This window comes from Urocampus carinirostris, chromosome 5 (assembly GCF_059441175.1).
Source record: "Urocampus carinirostris isolate Australia breed hairy pipefish chromosome 5, RoL_Ucar_1.0, whole genome shotgun sequence".
NCBI lineage: Eukaryota > Metazoa > Chordata > Actinopteri > Syngnathiformes > Syngnathidae > Urocampus > Urocampus carinirostris.
In genome coordinates, this window is record NC_142353.1 from 41,766,926 (window position 1) to 41,783,668 (window position 16,743).

Here is a 16,743-nt window from a genome sequence, read left to right on the forward strand (position 1 = left end):
CCATAATTAATAGTGTTGACGGTACAGTTATTTTAGAACTTATGGTTTTTATCTGTTCAGAAAATCTTTGTGTTTAATGTCAAGTACGGGAATTTACGATATACGAGATGAGTAAATGTGCAGATGGGAAATAAAAAAACAATCAGAAGTTTTAGATAAGGTGGGTGTCATTTACACTCTGCCCTGGGGGTGGCATTCATTATCTTCAGGGTTGGGTAGGCTTACTTTAACTGGATTACTTTCAATTACTTTTGGATTACTCCAATACCAAATATGCTAATAAAAGACTAAAGAAACTAAACATGAATAAAAATTACTAAATTTTGTGCAGGCTTGGGGAGTAACGGAATACATGGAATGGCAAAAACTGTCAAGGACCGGACCGGGAGGCAGGAAGGGTGAACTAAATTGCGTAACGATCAGTTACTTTTATTTAGGAAATAAAAGTTGTCCAACACGCAGGGACAAAAACAAAACAAAAACAGACTTACAGGCAATCAGAAATTCAGACTAGGTAATGCTCACAAAACAGGCTTAAGGTTACTAACTCAGACAAACGGGCATGACAGGTCTTCCTTGAGTCAAACAAAACAGAACAGAGCAAAACAGAACAGAACAATGCAATGATCCAGCAACCAGCAGTCCCCAAAACCCGCCCTTAAGAAGCATACACGCAATTTAGACAATCTGTTACAGCCGGTGCCAAGGGGCGGGGCCAGCTAGTTGTCATGGCAACCGTGCTCGACATGACAAAAATGATGTTGGCAAGTTGTTGGCATTTATTTTTATTTTGTTTCTGTCGCATTTTGTGTTAGTTTTGCCGGAGATCAAAGAGATCAAAGCCAGGAGAGAAAGCTTACCACGTGTTGTGAGTCATCATCTTATTCATATTTAGTTTTTTTTGTCTTTTATTAGCATATTTGGTATTGGAGTAATCCAAAAGTAATTGAAAGTAATCAAGTAAAGTAACCCTACCCAACCCTAATTATCCATGACTTTAGGTAGTAGAGAAAATTATGAGCGTGTTAAGCCATACAGGTAATAAATGTGTGGCTGTCTAATTTCCGTCTGTTTTGTTTTTATTTCCTCATTCATTTATCAAATGTCAATTATTTTTCATCTAAAACATTTGATTATCTTGTAATAATAAATCAGAGACTCATCTCATCTCATTCTCATTAGCAACACCGCTTATCCTCAGTAGGGTCGCGGGGGTGATGGAGCCCATCCCAGCGATCATCGGGCAGTGGGGAGGGGACACCCTGAACTGGATGCCAGCCAATCGCAGGGCACACGGGGACAGACAACTCACTCGCTCATTCACACCTAGGGACAATTTGGACCGACCAATTCACCTGAAATGCATGTTTTTGGAATGTGGGAGGAAACCGGAGTGCCCGGAGGGAACCCACGCAAGCACGGGGAGAACATACAAACTCCGCACAGGAAGTCTGGAGCTGGATTTGAACCCACGCAGGAGGTTCCCAAGACATGCGCTAACCACTGCTCTATTCAATAATTAGCACTTAGACTGAATTGTGTGGGGAAACTAATATTTTACCACTGTATGTTGTGCAATTGAAAACAAGTGCTACACAGCACAAGGGACAATACAATGTATGGAGACACAAAGTGACATAACTGCACCATTTTTCTAATCTTTTTTTGATCTGCCTACCCTTTCACAAGGTTTTTACTTTTCGAGGGTAACCATAGCAGCACAATGGCTGAGAATCATATCAGATTCCTTGAGTTGAACATGACCAGCTCAGTAGCCTAGATGGTAAGGCGCCCGCTTTGAGACTGGGAGGTCGGTGGTTCGCGCCCCGGCCGAGTCATTCCTAAGACTTAAAAAGTGGTCGGCGGCGCCCTCTGTTGGCTGCGGCTGCATCGGCTCGCTACAACGGGTCAGGTGCAATCGACATTTCATTCTGTGTACATTGTTACACAGAATGACAATACAAGGAAATTATTATTATTATTATTATTATTATTATTATGTTATGTAAAATAAATATATATGTATCCATCCATCAAACAAAGTGTCCCTTTAAACGCTTTCTACATTATATTGCCCTTAAATCAAAGCCACAGCTGAAAGAGTCAAACAAATGAGATGGGAAAAAAATACATTTTATAGAGGAGAGAAAATAAACACAAATATCCATTGCGATACTGATGACTCTTGTTGTATCTATGACATTTTTTTAGGTGAACTTGCTGTTTTTTTATATAATTTCCCTATTGAGTCTTTTATTACTCGTTTATCCTGGAGTGCAATCTACGTTGTTGGGAATGACACTAAAAACAAAGATTCCATTCAAGGAACCAAGCATTTTCTATTTCTATCTACCGTAAATTCCGGACTATAAGCCGCTACTTTTCCCCCAAACTTTCAACCCTGCGGCTTATTCAGTGATGCGGCCAATTTATGTCATTTTTCGCGGCGCTCGAGTACAAAAGGTAAGATTTAAACTGCAACGTCTTAGCTTGTGCACAAATTAAATTAACGTCGACATATCCTCATCATGCAAATTATAAAGCGAAAGGCACATGACGCAAATTTCAAGATAAACGCAGTCGAGCAGTCGGATATAGGAATTACTTTGCGAGCGGGATACTAGCGTGTTTTTAAATAAGGGAGCGTGGGACCACGTCTAAGTAAAGTCTCTTTCCCATATTGAAGGAAGACGACTTTGATGACGTCGGTTATAAAGAGGAAGATGGGGTTTTGGGGGTTTTTAAGGGTTATTGATCTATCTTCGTTATTCATTTTCCATTACCCGTTATCGGTCAGTTCATTATATGCTACAAAGCCTAGGAGCTGGGACACTTACTCTCAGCCAAAAGGCTAAGCTAAGGTCCTAGCCCTAAAGCCTTGCTGCGATCATTGCGAATGCACCGTTCCCGGAGGTACTGCAATACCGGGCCGATGCGTGGAGTGGACAGAGCAAGCTCTTATTCCATCTCTGGAATGCAAAAATCAAAAGGCCAAGCTAAGGACCTAGTATCTAAGGCCAAGCTAAGGACCTAACATCAAAGGCCAAGCTAAGGTCCTAGCATTAAAGCCAGTTTCTGGCCGTGAAGTTGGGGGTTTTTGGGGTTTTTAAGGGTTTTTGATCTATCTTCGTTATTCATTATCCATTATCCGTTATCGGTCAGTTCATAATACGCTACAAAGCCTAGGAGCCGGGACACTTACTCTCAGCCAAAAGGCCAAGCTAAGGTCCTAGCCCTAAAGCCTTGCTGCGATCATTGCGAATGCACCGTTCCCGGAGGTACTGCAATACCGGGCCGATGCGTGGAGTGGACAGAGCAAGCTCATATTCCATCTCCGAAATGCAAAAATCAAAGGGCCAAGCTAAGGACCTGGCATCAAAGCCTTGCTATTCCATAGGGGGGGGGGGGGGGTTTAAGGGTTATTGATCTATCTTCGTTATTCATTATCCATTATCCGTTATCGGTCAGTTCATAATACGCTACAAAGCCTAGGAGCCGGGACACTTACTCTCAGCCAAAAGGCCAAGCTAAGGTCCTAGTCCTAAAGCCATGCTGCGATCATTGCGAATGCACCGTTCCCGGAGGTACTGCAATACCGGGCCGATGCGTGGAGTGGACAGAGCAAGCTCATATTCCATCTCCGAAATGCAAAAATCAAAGATTGCGGCACAGAACATATAATTCTCAGTTCAACAACCACTTGATCTTAGCCAAAAGGCCGAGAAGCCAAGTACGATATGTTTTTTTTAACAAAGTCATTTACTGTGTTGCGAGCGTGTTTCTAGTAGCGTTTTGCTATCCTTCACAGGCACGGTTTGGGATGAAAGTTATAATATTATTATTAAAGCTTTGAAAACTCTCTCGGTGTTCCGTCTTTCTTTGTAAATATGTGTAACCATGTATAATATGTATTTGCAACTGTATATTTTTGTAATGTATTTTTTTTAGAAACTTATTCTGATATGTTTTGTACGAGCATATGAGAAAGAAGGGGCGGGGCAAACGCGGGCTGACGGGAAGTGGAGTAAAGGTGAGACGTGTTTGTGGACGCGGCCGACAATAGTGGATGTATATTTTTCCCACCCTTACCTTACACTTATACTTTTTTCCTTGGCTTACTTTCAACTGGCACCTGGACTCTGCAGGTCTGCATTAAATGATAACTACCGGTATCATTTTCGGTTCATTATGCTGGCTTTGTTCTTTGGACTCTTCCGGGTAAGGGTTAATTTCGTGTTTGTATTGCATATTTTCAATGTGGGCGCATGCGGCTAATATACAGGTGCGGCTTGTGTACGTACAAAATCGGTTTTCCTCCCAAAATGTAGTGGGTGCGGCTTATAATCAGGTGCGCTCTATAGTCCGGAATTTACGGTATCTATCTATCTACCCTGTAACTGGAGAACAAAAAAACAACAGGACAAAAACAAAAACAGATGGAAACAAACCTGGAAACCTGAAATTAAACACGACAAAAATGAACGGGAGCAAATTGGACTGGAAACAGGAAAAGAGGACCGAGTCAGAACCCACTTCTTGTGGGGCAGAAGTTAATTTGACGGGCTGACAACCGAAGCAAGAGAGCGCTGAGCGTTATAATGGGGCGGCAGTGGCTCAGGAGGTAGAGCGCTCGTCTTGGGTGTTACATGTTGAAGTGTCCTTGGGTAAGACACTGAACCCCTAATACCCCCAAAAAGCAGGTTATCAAGAATTAGCTAAATAGACCAAAGTTAGTTGTTTGATGAAATACTGAGTAGACTGTAAAATGACTGCACCGCCGCTATTGGGAAATGTGAAGCACACTGTAAAGCACTTTGGGAAGTCTTGACCTGAAAAGCGCTATATAAATGCAGATCATTTCATTTCATATAATGACAAAAATCCAATCTCTCAACGAGCCGCAGCTGGCACCCCAAGGGCGGGGCCAATTGGGCACCATGGCAACCGTGACACACACGGGCGGGGCCAATTGGGCGCCATGGCAACCATGATCGTTCTTTTAATCAGCGCTGGGTTTCTTCCTTGAAAGGCATTGGAAAAATTGAAAAAAATGGCCTTGAAAATGCTTGAAAAGTGCTTGAACTTGCCCATAATAAAGGTGTACGAACCCTGTATTTGGATCGATCTGCCCACCTTCAAAAACAGGAGATTTTGTTAGGACAGTACCACTCTTCTTTATAGGACTTTTAATTGAAGAATCGGCGTTTTCCTTTGAGTAACGTAGCTATTTAACACTTGGAGCACACAAACATCTTTCTCCATGGAATATTATTGTTCTCTATTAACCCAAGGAGCAGAAGGGAAAAGAAAGGGCGGCAGAAAACCCTGACCTTTCTTTTCGGCATCTGCCGAGTGTGAATGTTATCGTCTGTGAACAGAAAGCGGAGGCAGTGTTTGCCTTCATAGGCGGAAGCGTATAGCAGATTGGCGGACGAGCTGTTGATATGTATTTAAAATGTGTACATATTGTCACACGGGGCACATGTTGATGTGAAGAATTAATGCGTGTTATGGCCTGCCATCTGGCGTGGCTTGAATGTGTTTATACGGTTTGTATGTTGAGATTGCGTGTTCTGTGTGCATCTGTACATAATAAGCCTTGGTGAGTATTGAAAAGACTTTATTATATAAGAATGCAATCGTGTTTATATGCACATAATGTGTATGCTATATATCTAGCACGCAAATGTAAATACAAATGGTCTGCATAACTATAGCGCTTTTCAAGTCACTGAAAACCTCCTGAAGCGCTTTACAATGTGCTTCACACTTACCCACTTACACACGCTCACCGATAGCATCGTCAGCCATGCAAGGCAACGACCTGCTGAAGGATTCAGTGTCCTGCCCAAGGATACTTCGACATCAACATATAACCAGGGTTTGGTAGGGTCACTTTAACTTGATTACTTTCAATTACTTTTGGATTACTCCAATACTAAATATGCTAATAAAAGACAAAAGAAACTAAATATGAATAAAATGATGACTCACAACACATGGTAAGCTTTCTCTCCTGGCTTTGATCTCTTTGATCTCCGGCAAAACTAACATAAAATGCGACAGAAACAAAATGAAAATAAATCATTTTTGCCGTTCCATGTATTCCGTTACTCCCCAAGCCTGCACAAAATTTAGTAATTTTATTCATATTTAGTTTATTTTGTCTTTTAATAGCATATTTGGCATTGGAGTAATCCAAAAGTAATTGAAAGTAATCAAGTTAAAGTAACCCTACCCAACCCTGCATATAACATAAAGGAACTGAGAATCGAACCTGCGACCTCCCAAGACGTGCGCTTTAACTCCTGAGCTACTGCCGCCCCATCTATAAAATGTTTTGTGAATGTATTCTGTATTTTGGCAAATAGATACTGTAAGGATTTAATATTTATTAAACTGAAATCTGACTCCGAAGACACTTCACGCGTCTTGTCTACACCCTTACAGTTGGAGCTTATTCAGAAGCCGGAGAAATGTTATCAGCCGAACGACGAGTGTAGTCCACATAGCAATTTTTTAAAGAGTTGAACAAACCGGGTCTTTCTGCCGTGCCAAAATTAAAATCATGTGCAGAAGACGGCGAGGTTCCAGGGTCTTTCCCTGTTATAACCTATGCCGAAAAAAATTTCTCGCGCCATGACCAAGCCACTGCGATTGGTCTGCGCTGTCGTCAATGCAAATTTCCCAACAATGATTTGAAGGGGTGGGAGGAGGGGTGATAGCTCGTCGCCCTCCAGAAAAGGATATTGCCAGGCACATACTCCCAACACCCCAGGTGAGGTGATAAGTCATTGTTATCTGCACAGAATGGAAGGAAAGGCACATTCCAACGCAAAACGCAGTTTACGACATCCTTCTCTCAGAGTTTGCCCTCAAATACTGAAGTCAGATTTTTGAACAAATATATTTGACTTTACGCAAAGTAAAAAGTGTATAAAATAGTATATAACTTCAATACAAATATTGACATTAAGCAAGTACTTCGATTAGATTGATACTATTGCCCCTGGGATTGATACTTTGCTCCTGCACCACTTCTCTCTGTAGATAGTGCAGTCCTTTGCTCCCTCAGCCACTACAACCCCTAGCAAAAAGTATGGAATCACCAGTCTTGGACAAGCCCTCACTGTCACGGTTGCCATTGCGCCCAATTGGCCACGCCCATAGGGCACCAGCTGCGGCTCATTGACGGATTGGCTTCCCTGCTATTTAAACCCAGTCCTGTCATTTTTCCTTGGTCAGTCCGTCAATGAACCTCTGCCCTGCAAGACGTGAGTTCTGACTCGGTCCTGTTTTCCTGTTGGTATTTCCTGTCCGGTATTGTCCCTGTTTATTTTTGTCCCGTTAATATCGGTTTCCAGTTCCGTTCCCGTCTATTTTTTCTCCTGTTTATCATTCTCTCCAGTTTTCGTTCCAGTCAAGTTTGTCCTGTTTATTTTCGATATCCTGTTTCATTATCCATCCTGTTCGTCCCGTCCTATCCGGTATCGACCTGATATCAACTCGGGCTATTGGTATCGATCTCGTCGTCCTCTGGCTTCCTATCATTCCACCCCAGACTCCTGCCTAACGTGCATGACTCCCCATTTCCCGTAAAATAAAAGGTTTGTGTGAGTAACGTCACACGTTTGGGTCCTGATCCAGTTCCGGTTCATGACACTTACTCCGACATTTTATTCTGTAGAAAAATCTCAGATCACAATCATGAAAGAATCATAGGATCATTCCAAAGTGCAACATATTGGCATTTAGAAACACTCAAATACATTTAGAAAAACCTTTGCGATGGTCCATAAATGTTACTTTTGTAAACACATTTCTTGATAAATACACATGGAAATCCCATAGGTAAATTACAGATATATTTGTGGATTTTCAAAATACAATATTCACACTGGATTTCTTTTTCAAATGCTACTGGATAAATTAAAAATCACTTTAAATGTCTTGAATTTGGCAATAAGAAGGGTCTACGAACAATGTTCCCTCTAATTTTCCGCTGGTCTGAGCGTTCACACAAAGTCGGTGAGCAACGCTTGAAACAACAGTGAGCAACCATAATCCCAAGTGTGGCAAGATAATTCATTATCCAACATGTCCAAAACTTGACATCAAGTTACATTTTGCTGAGTTTCCGGCAATGCAAAATTATTTTTCTCTTTTGAATGAATTGACTCATGTATTATTGCAAAGGCCTACAAACGTCATTTGTTTTTACAACAATTCTTTCACAAGATTTCCATTTCTTTTTTTTCCTGGTTTCTTTTGTCGCATAATACTAACATTTTTGGGAGCTTATTGAGTCGGTTGTAAGATATACAACTGTATTTAATCACATTTCTTTAGTGGAAGTACAATGTTGGCAACGAGTTTGACTTTGTATGATTGGAAAGTATTTGAATGCACACAAACGTTTTCTTCTTTTTCCCTGTTTTTTTCCATTTTTTAAAATTCCTTTTAAAAAAAAATCTCATTGTGTTTATTTTTTTCTAGCTGTTACTTTTTCTTTTTGTTCTCTATTTACTTTTTTTCCTTTGTTTCTTTTTCTTTTCTCTTCTCTGGCTTTTTTCTGAATTTTTTCCTTCTTTTTTCTCTTTCTTTTGTTTCTTTTTTTCCCAGCTTTTCACTACTTTTTCATTTTGGTATTTTTTTTCTATTCCCCCCTCCCCCTTAAGTCATTTTGTGCATAATTTTACATAATATTTGGTCACATAGGGATGAAAGAAGCAAAAACAACCTGAAGAGCCGTTTAGTAACCAAAAGAGCCGGTTCCTTTTAATGAGCCGAGCCGAAGAAGCCGGTTCTCGAAAAACTCTACTGACTTTACTCAACTTCGTTCTACTTCAACCTTGACTTCAAAATGCCGCATTTAGAACACAACGTCAGGGGAACCCGTGTATTTTTACCTTCATGCTCTGTAAATTTGACTTAATTCGCGCACACACGCAGCTTAGAATCAGTATCAGCTCGGAGGGAACATTGTCTACGAACCCCGTAGATCGATACCAAAGTTCCCAGGATCGCCAACCCTAATGGAGACACAACCAAGGCAGACAAACGGTCTCTGTCCTTCCCTGCCGAGCAGCCTAAGGAACTTGTTGGAACATTATTTATCCGTATGGTCAAGCTAGGGCTTGACGCCAGGATAGACAGTCCCGTTTGACAAATGGGCGCCGACACCCTATCACCCTTTTAGCGACTCTGCTGCCACCACTTTTCAACAGACTTTTCCGGCAGGGCACGTACTGTATATCTCTGCCTGATACGTAATGGCCTCTAAAGCCATAATTGATGTTATCGTTGCTCTAGGGTTGCTTTGCGAGCCAGTTAATGGGGTTGTTAACCGAATGTGCCCCTGACAATACACCTCTCACACATAGACACACTACACCTTACCTTTACTGTATACTATTTGGGAAAATGGAGAAGCGATCATATATTTCCGTTCCGGTATTAATTTTAATTAGCTTGACCACAAGTTTGCATCTAGGGCTAAGGATTTGACCGTAAAAGTGCTGTTTTTGTTTTATTTCTTTTCATATTTATAATAAAAAAAGGAATTGAGAAGTCAATTTTAATGCCTTTATAGAACTTTATAAGTAGAATGGAACTTTGGAATGATGGGTAAAATTGTGTTTGGAGGAGGACATATAGGGGATTAATAGAGTTGGGTTGCTATTACCAGCAGGGTGGTCCAGATCAGGTATTGATTTTGGATACAGGGTTCCCAAACACTAAGAATTTTCCATAGTTTAAAACGCAAATTGATAATTACTAATTTCTATAAAAACTACAAAAATAAATATTTAAGTAAACTCAATTGTTGTATTGAAAACGGAAACAGGACCCAATTGCGTTCCGTTTTATTGAAGGAAGGAGGAAAGGCTACACCCACGTTCCGGTGTTCGCTGGGCGCGGGAAGCAAATCGCTCTCGTACTCGGATTGTGATCCGAACACGGAAGTGGATCTTCCGTAGTGAGTGATGGCGGAGTCAGGCACGGAAAAACGGGTCGGTAGCCGGGACTGGGAGAGCAAGGCGTGGTCGGGGTCGGCAACGAGTCGTAAGCCAGAACGGGCGAGTAGACGTAGTCTGGGACAAAAGAGGTCGTAAGCCAGGAAGACGTGGTCAGGATCAAAACGGGTTGTAGCCGGAGACAGACGGGAGCAAAAACGGGACAGGTGGGAGTCAGGGTCGAAAAACGGGTCAGTCGCCGGGATAGGAGAGTTAAAACGTGGTTGGGGTGGGAAGCGAGTCATAAGCCAGGAAAGGAGAGTAGACGTGGTCGGGGACAAAAAGAGGTCGAAGCCGGGGTAGAGACTGGAGCAAAAACACGTGGGAGTCAGGGTCGGAAAAGTCTTGCCTAGTGTTAACTGAGGTTCGCAGAAGGACTGACAACAGGGGACTCACAGGACTGGGTTCAAATAGTGACAGGGAGCCAATCAGAACCCGCGGCGGTTGCCGCCAAATGAGCGAGCACAGGTGATTCCAATCCGTAATCATGACATTTCACCAGTACTATTACGTGAAAAAAAATCCAGCATGAATCATATATTTTGCATATCGACAAATATATCTGTAATTTACGTATGTGATTTTTGATCATGTGTTTGTGTTTTATCAAGACATTGACATTGATTTTTTTCAACTTCAGTAAAGCTGCGAATAGATTTGTTTTTGAGACAAATTTCTCACAAAGTAGGTGTTTAGTAATAATGAAAGTAATAACTAGCTTACATTTTCAGTTACAGGAAGTTCTTCCTATTGCAGTTTACCAGATAAATGTCCATAATTAATCTGTGGACCTTGCACTGCTACACATTTCATAGTGCCCTGATTAGCTGTATCATGCACCCGTCATCGTGGGTGTGAACTGTAGGTGGTGATAATGCTTCATAGGACAATGCCATATGAACTAATGCCTGCTGCCGTTAATCACAAGGGAACAAATGCAATGGCACAGCGAAGCCACCAGAGAGCAGTGTAGGTGTCATTTTAAGATAGATAGATACTTTATCCCCGTAGGGAAATGCACACTTCCAGCGGTATCCTTGTGTTGAAAAATAAAATAATAAAATAAACATATAGAATACAAAAATACCCAATATAACATTTTGCTATGGAGTATTTAAATAGTGTTACATAAAATACACACTGTATTAAAAATAGGGTAGTATGCGAATGTGTGGGTTGGGGTTTAATATGGGCTTTTACTCCCCGGGTGGAGTTAAAGAGCCTCATGACATGAGGAAGAAATGTTCTCCTCAGTCTGTCCGTGGGACATGACTATGACAGCAGACATGTTGAGAAATATTGCAACAATTATTTACAAGGACTTCCCACAAAATGCATGCACTTTTCTAAAATTCAAGCATTTTCAAGGAGTTGGCAGACTTGTACGAACCCTGTAAACTAAATATAAGCTTAATTCTAGATTCTAAACTTTTACTCGACATAATGACGTCGTGTTAGAAAGACTTGATAATGAAGAGTCTACACTTAGTTTAGGGTTGACAAAAGTTGCACCTTTCAAAAATAATCGTTTTTTTTCCACACCTGACACAAAGTTTGATTCCAAGTGCAGTTGCTAATAGGGTGGGGGATTCATTTGAAAGCACTTTCATCGCCGCCTTAGAGATGATCGCAGAACAATAGCTGTGCAAGGCAAGCCGATGTCACCTTTAATGAGATTTGAGAATGCGCCTGAGCATAATTATTTCCTTGTGCAGGAAGATGCTAATGGTATATTAGCAACTTTTAAAAAGAGTTTGATGTGTAATGTATCTCCCTTGCCACTTCACAGTTCAGTTATTTTGGTTTGGTTCCATGGTGGATGCTGAGCGATTTAGAACTTATAAAGTAAAATACATTCCAGGTCTGTATTATGTAGTTATTAAGTCTTGCCTTCCTATTATACCGTGGCTTGCGAAACTATCTGGCCCCCTTCAACTTTGTGACCTTTTGCCATATTTCAGACTTCAAACATAAACAAAGCGGCGCTGCCATTGAGCGGCTGCCTTTCCAGCAGCTCCCCTGTTATCTCTCACTTTTTGTGATTTTTTTTGTTTTATTGTCTGCTTCTATCTTCAGTGTTTTTCTTCCCGTTTTGACAACTACACTATGGATTACTTCTATCCTATGGACACGGGTTTTAGCGCACAAAAATGCGTTTATTCAAGGAATCAACAACTTGCCCTGAAGAATTCTCGTGCCGGAGTGATGAAGGGGCCTATCGTGGAAGAAAAGCCTGAGCTAGCTAAGCGGCTAGCGGCGTTATAAGTCTTTGGTACCATCCGTAATCATGGTAAATGCAAACTCACTACCAAATAAGATCAACGAGTGCTGGTGGAAAACATCGAAGCTCACAGGGAGCGCAGTTGCTGTGTTTTGCGGAAACGTGGCTCACGTTTAGCATTCCGGACGCTAACGTGTAGCCACCCGGAGCTACCCGGAGCTTTCCGGCTTCAGCGCCGCTATACAGAGACACGATGGCCTGGGGGAATGGGAGAGGAGGCGGACTTGCTAACACGAGGTGTTGTATCCCTGGACACAAAGAAAAGATTAACATCTGTCGCAGGGATGTCGAACATTTGGACTGGCGCGTGACGTCATCCGCTCCGCTACAAGCACCCCTAGGGCATCATGTTAATCTGTTAATAAACAACGGTGTAGACTGCTGGAAGTGTGAATTTCCCTACGGGGATGAATAAAGTATCTATCCATCTATCTATCTATCTATCATAAATATATAAAACTCAAATTTTCTTGTGAAGAATCAACAATAAGTGCTACACAATCATGAAGCGGAACACACGAATAAAAAAAACCAAGTGGGTGTGCAAAATGATTCAGCCCCTTTACTTTCAGTGCAGCAAACTCTGTCCAGAAGTTCAGTGAGGATCTGAGAATGATTCAATGTTGATCTAAATGACTAACGATGATTAATGGACTCCACCTTTGTGTAATTAAGTCACTGTAAAAATGCACCTGTATTGAGATAGTCTCAGAGGTTTTTTTTAAAGTGCAGAGAGCGTCATGAAGAACAAGGAACACACCAGGCAGGTCCGAGACACTTTTGTGAAGAGGTTTAAAGCTGGATTTGGATACAAAAAAGGTTTCCCAAGCTTTAAACATCCCAGGGAGCACTGTGGAAGCAATAATATTGAAATGGAAGGAGTATCAGACCACTGTAAATCTACCGAGATCGGGCCATCCCCCTAAACCTTCAGCTCATTCAAGGAGAAAACTGATCAGAGATGCAGCAAAGAGCCCCATGATCACTCAGGATGAACTGCGGAGGTCTACCGCTCACAGGTCACAGTGTTCAAGGAGGCTAAGTAATTTCGCAAGCCACTGTATATTACTAAGTACATTATATGCTTGCAAAGAAGCAGATTCAGAACTAAAAATTACAACAATGGAATAAGGGGTTCAGTCTATTTGCAAATAAAAAAATGAACACATGGGGGCGTAAAACGGGCAAAACCTCCCTCCACACTGGAAGGTTTGATCTCATGACCTCAGAACTGTGCCGCACAAGTGTTAACCGTGCTGCCCCAAGGCATTATCCAACACTGGTAATCTTACATTGCTGATGATAGATAGATAGATAGATAGATAGATAGATACTTTATTCATCCCCGAAGGGAAATTCACATTTCCAGCAGCATCCCTGAGCTGAGAACAATACAATAATAAAGCAAAAAGAATACAATATACAAATACCCAATGTGACGTGCAAATGCCCACTGTAGCGTGTTGTATAGAGTATTTAAATAGTGCTACACAGAATACATATTGCAATAAGATTCGGTAATATGCAATGTAGGTGGTGTGGTTTACTGTGGGCTTTTACTCTGCCGGGTAGAGTTAAAGAGCCTCATGGCATGAGGAAGAAAAGATCTCTTCAGTCTGTCCGTAGTACAAGACAGTGACAGCAGTCTGTCGCTGAAACTGCTCTTCTGTTTGGAGATAATGCTGTGTAGTGGATGCGATGGATTGTCCATGATTGACCGCAGCTTTTCCAGTGCCCGTCTCTCAGCTACTGTTGTTAGGCTGTCCAGCTCTTTGCCCACAACAGAGCTCGCTTTCCTAGCCAGTTTATTGAGACGAGAGGCATCCTTCTTCTCCTTCTTCTTCTTCTTCTTCTTCTTCTGATAAGATTATAGTTCAACACAGTGTTTCACAAGTGTATGTGGAATTCATTATGTAATTAAAAAGGCAAAACGGTTGGCCTCACTGACGCAAATCATCAAATAAAATGATTGCGCATGCCAAAATATTGAACAAAACAAGCTAACTTTGAGAAACACTATTTAAATATAGTACAATAAAATAGATTATACATTTAACGTCAGTAATCAGTTCCAACCAACCAATTTTGACTGTATCTAGGTTTCACCATGGTCCATATGAATGAACAAAGCCGACCAGTCTTTTTGTTGGGAAATGGGGAGTGTCATCTCTCATTTGCAGGGCTTTAACGCCATTGAATGTTTGGGAATGTAATAAACCCTTAGTTATTTTTTATATTTTTCTTAGCATTGTTTTGCCAAGGCAAAGGCCCACGGCTCCCTGGAAACAGGTCTTTGACCCACTCCCTGGATGTGTCAGGGACGGATGGCCGACGATTATGTTGTGGCCTCATGCTCCCTCCTCGCCCGATTTATTTTACATGTTCATTCAATCTACGCTGTCTTGATTGTGTTTGAGAGGGACCACATCTCATTTAATTTTGATCCAGTGTTTTTATTGCCTATTTTATTTATGAAAACAGGTCCTAGGACATTTCGTGATCAGGTTAAAGTGAAACCGTGACAACGATCAAGTCAAAGAAAGACTTTATTGTGTGATACAAAAATAGTGTACGAGTTTTAGAACTGTGCTTCAAGACATAATAAATGGTCAGAAATTGTTTTATTTGTATCATTATTGTAGATATATTATTCATTATTATTGACACATTTTGATAGTTAGGATTGTTTAGATGCACGTCTTGCTAATGTTTTAGGTTTTTGTTTTTCCTAGTATGTGGCTATTCTAAAGCAGTTTTAGGGGGTTGGTTTATATAATGTAGGTTTATATGCAAGTATATACGTTAGTTACTTTATGCTTAATTATTCCTATGAATACATGAAATGCACTCTTGAACATGATGGTGGCTCTCACAGATCCGTTTTCTCTATTCCACTTCTACACTAGTTCAAACTCATGAAATGCGTCCATGCAAAAATACCGAATCAATTTATGAGTGGTGATGAACCATTTTCAGGATCAATGCACCATGTTGAATTGGTTACATTATTCCAAAGGTAGAAAGCCCAACATAAACGTAGCTCTTCTGCATAAAACTTTATGAGGGTGAAAAAAAAATATATGTATTTAGCTGCCGTCGGCAAATAAAGTAGACATAATGCAAAAAATGGTTGTGGATTTAATTTTGAAAGGTTATTTATTCGGCTCAGTATATTGTCAATTTGACTTTTCTCGATGTTTTCCGAAGTATTGTTTGTAAGACAATGTATAAAAGTTCAGTTATATCTATACATTGTTTTTAACATCAGCTGGTATGGTCATGTATTTAAGTGGACATTGTGAATTAATTAGTCGTAAAAAATGGCCATTCATCAATATAAACGTGTCAGGACAGGAACGGAAACAGGACCCAATTGTGTTACGTTACTCACAAGTTTTAGTGAAGGAAAGAGGAAACGGTTGCGCCCACGATCCGGGGATTGCTGGACGAGGGAAGCAGGTCACTCTGATTGCGGAAGTGGGACTTCCGTGGCGAGCGATGGCGGTGTGGGAAACGGAAAAAACGGGTCAGTAGCCGGGACAGGAGAGCATAAGATGTGGTCGGGATCGGAAAATAAGTCGAAAGCCAGGAGAGAAGAGTAGACGTGGTCAGGATCAAGAAACGGGAAAGCCCAAGAAGAGCTAAGCCCAAGATCCGGTGTTCGCTGGACGCGGGAAGCAAGTCCCTCTTGTACTCGTATTGTAATCCGAACACGGAAGTGGATGTTCCGCAATGAGCGATGGATGTGTCAGGGACGGGAAAACGGGTCGGTAGCCTGTACTGGGAGAGCAAGGCGTGGTCTGGGTCGGACACGAGTCGTAAGCCAGAACGGGAGAGTAGACGTATTCGGGGACAAAAAGAGGTCATAAGCCGGGACAGGAGGGCAGATGTGGTCAGGATCAAAACGGGTCGTAGCCGGAGACGGACGGGAGCAAAAACGCGACAGGTGGGAGTCAGGGTCGAAAAAGGCTTGCCTAGTATACACTGAGGTTCGCAGACGGACTGACAACAGGCGACTGACAGGACTGCTTCAAATAGTGACAGGGAGCCAATGAGAACCTGCGGCGGATGGCGCTAAATGAGCGGGAAAAGGTTATTCACATCGGTAATCATGACAAAACGATTGGCTTGATGTCAGTTTTTAACACAGTGTTCATTACAATCCTTTATGCGGAGTGGTACCAGCAGGGTTTGGTAGGGTTACTTTAACTTGATTACTTTCAATGACTTTTGGATTACTCCAATACCAAATATGCTAATAAAAGACAAAATAAACTAAATATGAATAAAATGACTCAATTTTGTGCAGGCTTGGGGAGTAACGGGATACATGGAACGGCAAAAAAATGATGTTGGCAAGCTGTTTGGATTTATTTTCATTTTGTTTGTCACATTTTATATTAGTTTTGCCAGAGATCAAAGCCAGGAGAGAAAGCTGACCACGTG

General features: G+C 41.5%; 1 protein-coding gene, 1 non-coding gene and 2 pseudogenes across 2 annotated transcripts in view; 1 reads left to right on the forward strand and 3 right to left on the reverse strand.

The window, feature by feature from the left end:
• unc5db (unc-5 netrin receptor Db) overlaps positions 1-16,743 on the forward strand; it is a 338,470-nt gene that overhangs the window by 147,473 nt on the left and 174,254 nt on the right. The gene's annotated exons all lie outside the window — the stretch shown is intronic.
• LOC148366439 (U2 spliceosomal RNA) lies at positions 2,892-3,091 on the reverse strand. Its single transcript, XR_015850602.1, has one exon. It is a non-coding gene; the product is annotated as a U2 spliceosomal RNA (small nuclear RNA).
• LOC148366440 (U2 spliceosomal RNA) lies at positions 3,257-3,534 on the reverse strand (annotated as a pseudogene).
• On the reverse strand, positions 3,563-3,730 carry LOC148366441 (U2 spliceosomal RNA; annotated as a pseudogene).